We start from the raw sequence: 11,599 nt of genomic DNA, 5'->3' as shown, positions 1-11,599 counted from the left end.
GAAATATTGTAATTTAAAATGAATGGTTTCTATGACCCTCATCCTGCCACTTTAACCTACAGCCATTTTTTTCTTTGCAGCAGAAAATGAGCTTTCAACTCTTGTATTGTTTTACGACTTGTGAACAATTCATATTGAATATGCCAGCAAGGACTATCTTAAAGCTTTTTTTTTTTAATTAAAAATCATTGATAAAAAAAGTATAATTGAATTATGGTTTGTTTTGATCATTCCCTGGTTTAATGGTGATCACAGAGCATCATTGTAAGTGTTCTTGTCAGGATCAGCCTGGTCCAGTGTAGACAGGGATTTGTGCAGTGAGCATGAGCCTATGAGCAGAATTTGGCTTAGCTCTGCAGAATAAGTTAGTCTCCTTAACAAGTAGCATTAATATAATTTGGACTGAACTGGTTTCCTTATACATAAATCATTAACTAGTAGCTAGTTCTCACTCCCACCTGCACTACATAGCTTGTGATTTTAGTACAAGAAAGGTTTTTCCACCCACACACTATTCAATGACCCATGCCTAATGGAGTTTTGGTGCTCGTTGGTTGGGTTTATACTTCACAGGTGGAATGTTCTTATTTCAGCAAATTGCCAGGGCAGAGGAGGCTGGATCTGGTTTGTTTTGTGGGAAGTGAATAAACTTATGTCACACAGCTGCTCTCTCTCATTCTCATCACACAATTCATTGCAGAGATGAGGTAGGTAATACGACATTTGCTGGGTGTTTGATGTTTTACAAGGCACTCAGCTGATAAAGATCTCTATAGCTGTTTTGAACTCAAATGAACTGCTGCTGCTCACCTGCAGTTTCACAAGGACACTTCAGTTGCCTTCACTGCCCTGCTAACGCATTAATTCTGCATCACGTGCTCAAGAAATACTACGCTGAAAGGAAGCCGGCTAACACGCAAAGCAAATGATGAGAGGCTAAGTGCAGGAACTCTGGGCTGAAACAATTCAACCAAGAAGCAACTGAGTCTCTAGAGCTGCTCAAAGAAATAAGAAAACAGGTCTGTGACCCATGACTAAAGCTTTCTGGGTGTTCAATCCCCAGCAGGGTGCCTTGGTAGAAGTGGGCTGACCAGGCAAGCTCCTGAGCTGCTAGACCTTCCGCTCACCTTGAGAGAAAATGGCCACTAGGAAACAAAGCTACCTAGATTTCACCATTAGCATATGGCTCTAGTGACCTAATTTGAGGTTTTCAGACTTAATTCACTGTATCCTTCTCTTTCTAGATGCTTCCAGTCTGCTTTACAGGTTGCTTTCATTACATGTGCTGTTGTGTTTGTCTTAGATGTGGTTGCATGTGGGATTGAATAGTGTCACTCCTTCCTCTATTTTTGCACTTTTCACAACACAAGAATGATCTGCTCCTACACTGCCCCTGAAGACAAGGATACCTCCATTCAGCAAAAGCTCCCACAGGGGTGCAAATCAGAGCTCTGTGATAATGGTACCTCTGGAGGTGACTTGCAAGTGTGGACGGGAAAAGCAGTTTGCACTTTCTTTTCTGTCAGTGCCATCCAGCCAGCTGGTAAAGGACACTGTGCTGCTGGAGAAACAGGGCTTGGCTGGGCTGTAAAACTAATATCCTGCAAGGATTTAAACTCCTGCTGCACTTCCTTAAGGGTAAGATATGAGCCGTGTTTCCTTGAGAAGTCCCAGAGGCTGTATTCTGTGCACCAGAGCTCCTGCCTTCTTCTCCCCTCTCTGTTTTTGGTGGCACTGGTTACTCCCTGGGCCCACAGGTGTTGCTGAATGCTGTTAAACTGTCGTCCATGTCAGCCAGCATGTAGCCATCACCACACTGGTGACAGAAAAAATGCGTCCTGTATGGTTATTCTAGGGAGACAGATGGCAGCTCCACATCCCATACAGGTGAGCATTTTCATACAAGCACTTTCTTGCACTAGTAACTCATTAGGACAGCATGCACGATCTGTGTCTCGTTCATTCCACTGCAAGGGTTCATAGACTGTACCACTCTTCATAAGGACTCTCCCAAATACAAGCTGATATGCTGATCTTTAACAGCATTTTTTGTGCTTTAACAGCATTTTCATGCTGTTAAATGTCATTTTTTTTCTCTCTAGGAAGTGTTATTTTTTTTCTGGACTTTTGCACAGTTTAGTCAACATATCATTACAGAATGATCACCAAGGCCCCTTAAAAACAGTTGTGAAACACATCCTCCTTCTGTCTGCTAATAAAACTCTTTGTCAGGTATGGGATCGCTGTATCAGGTTAGCGGAGGACAAGCAGTTTGTGGCAACCAGTGCACTAGCTGAGAAATGTTTGATTAGGTTTTCTAAGATCTTGAAGAACAAGTTCAATAAATCCTTACTAGCTTGAATGAGTGCACCTTTCATGTCCCACCACATTTTTCATTATGTCACTTGGATACAAATGCACGTGTTTTTAATGTGAAGTTAATCCCTGAGCTGCAGTGAAATGATTAACCCTTCACCCTTGAATTCCTTGCTACCATATGATCTAGTTCTTATGGAGCTAAAAGTTAAAGCAATAGTGACAGCTGCAAATGCTTGAGTTGAGTGGATAGTTGTTCATTATGGAAGGCTTTAGTCGTACATATATATGTTTTTGTCTTGGGGAGCACACGTAAAGAACATGGCACAGCTACTGTGTCCTGCAAATAAATATTTGTACCTACAGCTATTACTGCTGACTCAGGATTCTTGAAAGTAATCTTTCTAGAAAATACTTTGAAGAACAGACATCCTGCACTTTGCAGCTATTAAACTTTCTGTTAAAACACAGGAAACACAGGTTCATGACACCTGTGGCATTCAGCTTGCACGTAAGATCAAGATGTACCGAGAAGGTACAACCCACTTAAGTCTGTTCATTACAGCAGATACTGAAGGAGCTGCATGTTCTAATCTCACTGAACATTTGTGCATAAAACCAAACAAATTAAATACGCAGAATCCTCTGCCTTGGGGAGAGGGGTCACACAAGGCTATCCTTATTCATGCACTAAAATCAGTAGTGATATGGGTGAAGGTTTTGACTGTGGCATGTTTGCTTTCCCATGCCTTGGAGCTTGCTGGGTGAGGTGCAGCCAATGCTGCAAGAGGGCCTGCAAAGTGATGGCCAGGAAGGTAGGCAGCAGGTTGGCTTTGCCTTATTTCATGTAACTTAAGGGTGCTGTGCATTGGTGTGCTTGTCTGGGAACATGGCTGAACTCTCTGCAGCTGGGTTAAAGCTTTAAAACTAGGGTAAAGTCTGATGGTAACCTCTGGTTCTGCTTGTGTTATTGCTTATGTGTTTTAAGCCAGACTGTCCTGTTTTTATCTCCTTGCCTCCCTCTGAATGATGTGGCCAAAGCTCTAGCTAGAAGGTCAGTGTGTGCTCTCACACTGAACTGAGTAATTTTAGATGTAGAAGCAGCCTTCCAGTTTCTGTGGGTGACCTGTTACTGGCCTGCATTGATGTCCCCTCAGACTTCCTTATTTCCATGGTGCTGGCAGGCTTTAAAGTGGTGTGATTTCTGGGGTGGCTTTTTGCCCTCAGCCCTTTTACGTGAGGTAAATGAAGTTTGTTTTCACCTGAAAACAGAGGGGGGAAAAAAAAAGTTTTACAACTTGTTTGTTGACTTGGTGCCTTTCAGGAAGGACCTTGTGTGTGCTACCTGTGCTCCAGTGCGCGGGTGACACCTGGCTGGCCCCAGTGTCCCAGGGAGAAGAACATCTGCTTGTCCTCAGGCAGGCCTGTGTCTTTTTTTTTTTTTGGGAGAGAGGCCAGCTCTGAGGCACTGATCAGGCCCTAGTGAGATGATGGCGGAAAAACGCCGGCAGGGCAGTGGCACCTGGCCTCCAGGCCCCAGAAAAGGGAGGGGAGGCATGGAGCTGGCAGGCGTTTGGACATTTCCTGCCCCTGGGTCGGCTGTCTGCTCCGCCATTTGCTTGGGCTGGCCAGTACCCTGGCCTGGCGGAGACCTGGAGGACCCAGAGGGCTGCATCTCGTCCCCTTTTCCACACTGAAAGAGGTGCTTTGGGACAGTGTGATAAGCCAATAGGCCAGGAACAGTGTTTGAGGAGTCACCCCAAAGCACTCCAGCAGGTCACACTATCCCAGCCTGGGGCGAGAGGGCCTCGCAAATAGCCCTGCGTCAGTATCGGTATTGGGAAATGGCTGCTCCTGCAAGGTTTCCACTGGCCTGGGCCAGAGAGTAGTGAGAAGGACAGACCGTAGGAGTGACCGTTTCCAGCTCCCCACAGCCCCAGTGCCTGTCCCATCCCTGTCCCCACAAAGGTGCCTGATGCATGGGGCTGCCCGACTCCTCGCATGGGGCTGTGTGGGAATGGCCTGGCTCCCCCTCGGCCCCTGGCTGCCTGGCGGCCATGCTCCCTGCCAGCTCCTTCCTCCTCCCCTTGCAAGCGGGGGCGTAGCGAAAATACAAATACGTACGTGCAATTAAGCACTTGCCTGCGTTTGGACCTTTCTGTCCAACCTATTTCCAAGTGCAGTGCTGAAAAACCACAGGTTTCCACTTGTAGCTGGTCACAGCTATCACTCTTTGACATGCTTTTGAATCGGAGGAACAAAAATAGTTCTGTGAGATCTATTATGTCTCTGGCTTGTAAAATACAATACTTTCTTAGTAGGTTACACTAATATTTCGTAATTCATTCTTAATATTATTCTTCAATAAAGCTCTGCACAAACAGTCTATCCCACAGGAGGAACCTCTGCCAGATCCCAGATGTCAAACACATTTGCTTCAAATACATGAGTTCGTGACCTTTTATGTTTGTTAATGTGACGCCATGGAAATTATTTATAATAAATAAGCTTATTTCAGAGTCAGGTGCTCTGCAGAGCCTTTTTCAGTGATACAACAGTCCTTCCTGAAACAGGTCTTTCCTGTTTTGTTTTTGTCCCTTAACAATGAAGTTTTGGGAACAATTTGAAAACCTGTTATTGAATTGAGTTCAACTGCTGCGTTGAGAGGTAGACAGGAAGTTACAGATCGCTCAGATTTCAAACCTTTCCTGAAATCGGCTGCAGATAATGTTCTTCCTTTCTCTTTTATCCTGTACCCTAAAAATTCAGTTTTCAAACAACAGACTGTATGGATCCAAACAAATGCTAAATATATCGGCTTAAAGCACCAAATTTACTATGAAACTATTGGGATTGTTTGGATTCAAATGGCAGATTGAATGGATTTTTGCATGTAAGATGTTTATTTTAAAGCTGAGGGAGTACCATCCACCCACGGCCTTCAGGTGCAAGAGCTCTAGAAAATCTCTGAAGGTGTCAGTGTGTTGATAATGTAATTCTATCATCTTTTTTTCAGCAGACGTGACAACGTCCTCACAAACCTGTGTGGGACCATTTCCTGTATGAAGAACATCTGGCTCTCAATGAAGCCAGACAAGAAAAAGACGCAATTGGAAAACACTCACAGGAACATGCCTTGGCTCTGCTTTGTTCTATTGTCAGCTGTACATTAAGGTTTATAAAGTCTCCTGAGTTTATTGGATTCATCATCTTGGATTCCTAGACAGTAGCAACAGCAAGAAATGTCTCCTGAGAAGGAAACCGAACCGTTTGCTCCTGCATAAACATGCAGTCCTGTTTGTCACTGCAGGCTGAAGCTGATGGCACGAAAACTCCAGTTCAGATCTAGCGCAGACCCCCTCCATCAGCGGCTAGCCAGCCAGGAACCTCACCTTGCTTTGTGCTAGTTTTGGGCTGACAGCTATTTATGACATGAAGACTGCCAAGTAGCTGAGAAGCAATTGTTGCAGCGTGCACAGATGCCACAGCCAAACATCTGAGGGACTGTCTGTGGGGAGACAGGACCAAAGTGTTCTGGTGCATGAAGGATGAGCCCACCTCGGACTTATTTACCAAATGTATTAATGACGTGTTTGTGCACAAGGAAAATCTGCCTTATAGCATGAGACAAGATAAACCAGGCCAGCAAATCTCTTTTCAAATCTACAGTACATCAAATCTAAATGAGAGAAAGAGGGCTTAATTTGGACGACGAAATATCTTCATGTAATTTTTCCTCTAGGCATCCTAGCAACACTTTCAAAAGATGCTGGACATGCTGCAGTAAAACTGCTCTTCTACAGCACTGTGGGAGGAAGCAACTGGCTGCAATCTCAGATGGTGGACAGAATTACAACGGGTTATGTCAGGAAAGCATGACATTAAAGGTACATTTGAAAAAAGGAGAAAACAAAAAACAATAGTCACCAACTGAATTATAACAGCTTTCTGTAACGAAGTGTGTGGACCCCACCCAGCATCTGTGGTAGAGGAGGGAAGGTGTCAGTTAAACTCAAAGGTTGTAATGGGAATGGAAAAAGCCAGTCTCCAGCCGAGAGTAGGACAGGGAGGATGAGAAATACAGTTTCATGTTTCTCCCAGCAAAACCTCAGGGGATAAAGATTACTGCTGCAAAAACTTCCATGGTAGTAAAAGTCTCTGGCTGCAGAAGTTGTTTATAACAAAGGTGTATTAACCACTTATAGACTTCAGCTGAAAAGGACTCACATTTCACTGAAATCTGAGTTGCAGAATCCTTTTTTTTTCTCTCTCACAAATCCTCTGCATATGAAAACTTCATTTAGTGGCTACACAGGGAGTTTGGCTGTGAGACACTGTATGCTGTGTGCTGGACTTGTCTTGATAACGCCCTACTTTAATGTCCGGACAGCTGAGCTCATCACTTGGGTATTACTGTATACACTACATTTTAAATCCAATCATAAGTACATCATACATCACTTCATGTTAATTTCTGAAAATACTTTGGACACAGTAGAGTTAGATGCTTACTTGCTCTAAAGGACTCTCAACTGCATAATTGAATTTGATATGTTTCAAACTAGGCAAGAACTACTAAGCAATAATGTTTTCCACAGATATGCACTTTTCTGCTTGAAAGCTTTCAGTGTGCTCTGGGCAAACATGATGTGCAAACTTGGAACTGCTTGAGATTTAAAATCAAAGCTGGCATGATTCAGTAAGTGTGCACAAGTGGTGGGATCTGGTTTCTGATGCAGAGGATCACTAGGGAGAGTTTATCAGGCTTGACTGATGCAAATCAGCAGCCTTTGTGAGCATTCCTGATTACAAACTTGTTCACTGGCATACTTGTGCAAAGTGAAGAAAAAGGGTTATAGTCTGTTTAGAAGCTTTTGCATAGAGAATTACCCAAGAACACTTGTGTCAGTATTTACACATGGGGTTTTTATTGTTTCAGGTCTACTTCCGAAAGGTATGAGGGCCAAGGAGGAAAGAAGGATAAAATGCTCTCCTGCCTGTAGCTCCTTTCTCTGGTCTTCTCTCCTGGCTTCTCCTCTTTCACCAAGAAAACAAACAAACAAACAAACAAAAAACACTAAGAAGCTGTAATTCAATAGCATTAAACAGACTCAGCAACAAGTGAAAAGTGTGCTGTGCAGAGGTTCAAAACAGATGGGAAGGGCCTTACTGGAGAATATGAGAGGAGAAGTGTAGCCCAGACTAATAAATTCTCCCTGCTGGCTCTGCCGGGGCTGCTCAAGTAATCTCAGCCCTGCACTTCTGGAGCTCAGAGCACTGTGGTTTGGCTCAGCCAGCCCAAACCAGCCCTATTTATTTGTTCATTCTTAGCACCAGGGAGCCCTGGCTGGAGGCAGCATGAGAGGGCAAGAGCAGCTGCAGAGCCCCCTGAAACTAGGAAGGATAAGCGGTTGCAGTGATGGTCCTGGGATGGGCATGGAGAAGGGCTGAGAGCAGGTATCAGTAAAGCATGAGAACATCGCCAGGTTTCTCAAGTGAACTTTAGTTACAGAAAAATTCACAATGACTCGAGCAGAACATGGGGCGCTCTATATGCTGGCAGGAGGCAGGCAAGGAAAAAGGAATGTATCTGCAGTTGGCTGAGAGGTCTAGGCAGCAAAGAACAGAGGTAAATTGGTTTCATTGCTGATCTTCATGCTTAATTTGATTGGGACAAAAATCGTCCAAGGGAGATGGGAGTTATAGTTCCCATCCCAGCTAAAAAAAATAGTAATAATAAAAAAATAGCACAATAATGTTCTGTCCCTCCATGCAAAATAGGTCAGCCACATCCCTCACCATGTGCAGCTGAACTTTGTGTTTATTGAAACAAACCATCCAATTTTCAAGCAGCTGAAAGGAGAATGGAAGGTGTGTCCTGAACCATCAAAAATAAAAAAACACAAACAGGAATGTGAGAAGAAGCCCCCTCAAATTGTGGAGGACGACCCTTCCTGTGCTTTGAGAAAGAGGGAAGGTAGACTTGCAAATTTTTTTTCCCCTATAACTTCCTTGTCAGAAATACCCTTTATTATGTCCCTTCCTTCATCAGAGACGTGATCTGCATTCCTGAAAGCTGGCTGCTCCCACGCTGCCAACTCCAGCAGCTGGAGAGCCACTCAGGCAGGACTGGAAATCACTGGAGAGCCTGAAAAACCCTTGAGCTTGAAAATGTTCACGTAATCTGATAGTGGCGAGCTGCATACAGGGACTGTATCAGTAGTTAAACAACATGCTTTTATGAACAGTGGAAGAAAGTTCTTCACGTAATTTATTCACGTAAGTGAATTCAATGAGATGCCTTGAAATGTGTGCTTAATGTGTGCCTCAAAAGAACTCAGATAATTTTGGAAGTTTACCAGGTTACTTGAATTGCTTTATAGGAGTGACCACACATAATCTCATCAGCTCCCTTAACAGCAATCAGAACCACGCTGCTATGTGATATCCCAGTGCGGTACTGCTGGCTCTGTACAGAGACTAACAGAGACTCGTTGTTAGTTCAAATATTCTGAGCCTGTGCTTTTGGCGAAGGCTCTCTCCTCACAGTGACTCTGGGGTTTCAAGTAGTTGTGTTATGCTGCATGATGACAGGCACAAAACTCTTAGTTAGCATCAGGTCCATGGTGCTCTTAAATTGAAAATAAAAACATGTCATTGTAGAAAAACTGCACTCTTGGGGGATGGGGAATCCCCAAAAGGCTGGAGTTCAAGAGCAGTTAGGATGACCATCCCAACACCTCACTAACTGACTTGTAATTTTAAAGCACCTTGAAGCATACAAAATTGACTGGAGGAAAAAGACCTTTTTTTTCCCCTACAAATGCAGCCCCGCTTCCTGCTCACACCTGCCTCGAGAGGCCAGGCAAAACCACCTGGAGTCTCACAAAACCACCTGGAGACTCAAAAAACCTTTGCTTCCTGCAGGGAGACTTCTGCACCAGAAATTCCTGGGGCAATTTCTGAGCCAACCCACCCCGTGTGTCCAGTAAGTTGCCCCACAGGCTGTGCAGGCTGTGGCAGGGGCTTTCCCTCGTATGCTTGTGTAAAGCCTAACTTGACAGGGATCGACATCCCAGCTGGCAATGCCATTTGCTAGAAGAATATACATTTTAAAAATGACTTTTCTCGCTGAAGCATAGGCCCGGTGGTGCTTTAGCGAAGCGAGGGACAGCGTTGGCGCTGCCTTTGCCGGCGTAACGGCCCAGCGAGCGACAAGCACGGGCACCTGGCGGCCGCCCGGAGAGAAACCCGTCCCGCTGAGGCGGGGAGCGGCCGGCGGGGGAACTCCCGCTCCGCGACACGGGAGCGCCCTGGGCCCTCACCGGGACGGCCGCGAGGGCCGGGCCGGGCCGGGGCGGGGAGCGGGGAGCGGGGAGCGAGGAGCGAGGAGCGGGGGCCGCCCCCTGCAGGCTGGGCCGCAGCCACCGCCCGGGCTCCGAGAAGGCGGCGCGGGCGGCGCGGCGGCAGGTGCGGGCTGGGCGCGGGGAGCCCGGCGGGAGGTGAGCGGCGGGGAGGGGAGGGGAGGGGAGAGGGACCCGGCAGGGGGCACGGCGAGGAGGCAGGGGGAAGGCAGGGGGTCCCGGCGGGCGGAGGGTTATTTTTCTCGCTCCTCCAGAGCGTCCCGTTGGGCTCTAGCTCCAGGAGAACCGCTGCAGCGCGGGCATCCCGGTGCCGATCGAGGCCGCCTCGGGGTGTGCGTGGGGATAAATGGGAGCAGAACCGGGCGGGGAGCCCGGCTTTGGTCAGGGTGTCCTGCCGGGGTGACCCCACCGTGTCACCGTGTGGCTGCATGCCGCGTACCTGCCTTGTGTATCGATGCTTGGGATGTTTAAATGTGAATGTGCAAGGGATGGTTTTGCAATCTGTAAATTACTGTTTTCTCACTATGTAGGTAAGTACGTCCTGGGAAACAAAAACAACATAATGATAGGTTTTGTAAACCTGATGTATTTCACCTGCATACTGATAGTTTTGTTGAATGGGACAGCATGTTTTTAAAGTCAGAATTCTTCAAGGATCTGAGCGTATTGATCTATGTGCTTTTTCCAAGTAGGCTAAAAGTTACCAGAGTAATTCAACTTGCAGAACGCTAATGCTTAAAGGCAATATTACTGGGCAATTCATGTTACAGGTGATGCTGCACGTCTGTAATGCCTTGCCGGCTCACTATTGTATCAGTGGGGTTTTTGGCATGCAGACCTTTCAGCCTCTGCGTTTGGCTTGTTTATGAGTGTGAACTTGACAGTGTGCTTCCAAGATTTGGCTTGGGACTATATTTTCTAAAAAGCAGCAGACCTTGAGAAATGGAGGCAGGTAGAAAAATAGTAACCATAGTCAGCTGTTACAGAATTAAATCTTCATATAAATTAGGCCCAAGATTAAATTGTACTTAAAACAGCCTCAAGCTGGTATTACTATAAGAAAATACCCTTGTACAATCAAAATATTCTGTGCGAATTAACATCTAAGCTGTTATACCAGGCAAGAAATAAACTAACTAAATCACCTTCTGCAGGAGTGCTCCAGGTAACTGGAGATACAGTTTAGCCAAAGCTCAAATGGAGATCATATTAAGTAAGCTGGTCTTGTAACTTTCCTTCAGTGTGGAAGCTGGCCAAGTGTTACATGTGATGCATTTCTCTAGATAAGAATGGAAAGGTAGATACCATGGCCATTCCTTCAGTTTACGCTTCCAGTCGGTGCAGTTGTGATTGTGCGGAAAGGGAATGAGATTTCAACAGCAGTTTGCTGGGGCAGAACTGTGAAACACTTTGGCATCTAAATGATCCTGTGGGCATCTGCTCCTCAAGGCTAGACCCTTGCTGTCCTACTCCTCACTTGCTGATCTGCGCAGCTCAGGTTTTTCTGGTAAGATTTGCTGAATACGTTGAGGTCTGCTTCTTGATGTGGCGTAAGTTTTGACAGTGTTAGTTAGGTGCCTAAGCTGCCCTGGTATCCACAAGTGAGTGAGGTATTTCTTGACAAGTTGCTCTTGGAGAGTTCAATTATCCTTGAATTATACCTAGATGATCAGGACCCACTTAAAATACATGCAGGGAGCATGGGAGTGTGCTGCTATGCCTATCCATTCTTGCTTCTTATTCGATAGGTTTTGTCTAGAACTGTTACCCAGCCATGAAGAGCAAAGTTCTGAATTTCTGCCTTTCATTTCTCAAGTTAGTGCTAGAGCCGTAAACTTGTGTGTTGTTCGGGTCTGGTGGTCTCTGACTCCTTACTTATAAAACTGTTTTGCCTTGCTTTCAGTGCAGAAATATTCATT

General features: G+C 45.6%; 1 protein-coding gene across 20 annotated transcripts in view; it reads left to right on the top strand.

Moving 5' to 3' along the window:
- TC2N (tandem C2 domains, nuclear) overlaps positions 1-11,599 on the top strand; it is a 49,747-nt gene that overhangs the window by 7,038 nt on the left and 31,110 nt on the right. For 2 of the 20 annotated variants that reach the window (XM_083838310.1, XM_083838295.1), the window contains exons 1-2: positions 780-1,019; positions 5,336-9,304. The gene's annotated coding sequence lies outside the window, so the exon portion shown is untranslated. The other 18 variants (XM_083838301.1, XM_083838298.1, XM_083838303.1 and 15 more) reach the window with 16 other exon arrangements.

The sequence above is a fragment of the Anser anser genome (genome assembly GCF_964211835.1).
Source record: "Anser anser genome assembly, chromosome: 5".
Lineage (NCBI taxonomy): Eukaryota > Metazoa > Chordata > Aves > Anseriformes > Anatidae > Anser > Anser anser.
The sequence above is the reverse complement of the archived record's forward strand: the minus strand, read 5'-3'. Positions and strand labels throughout refer to the sequence as shown.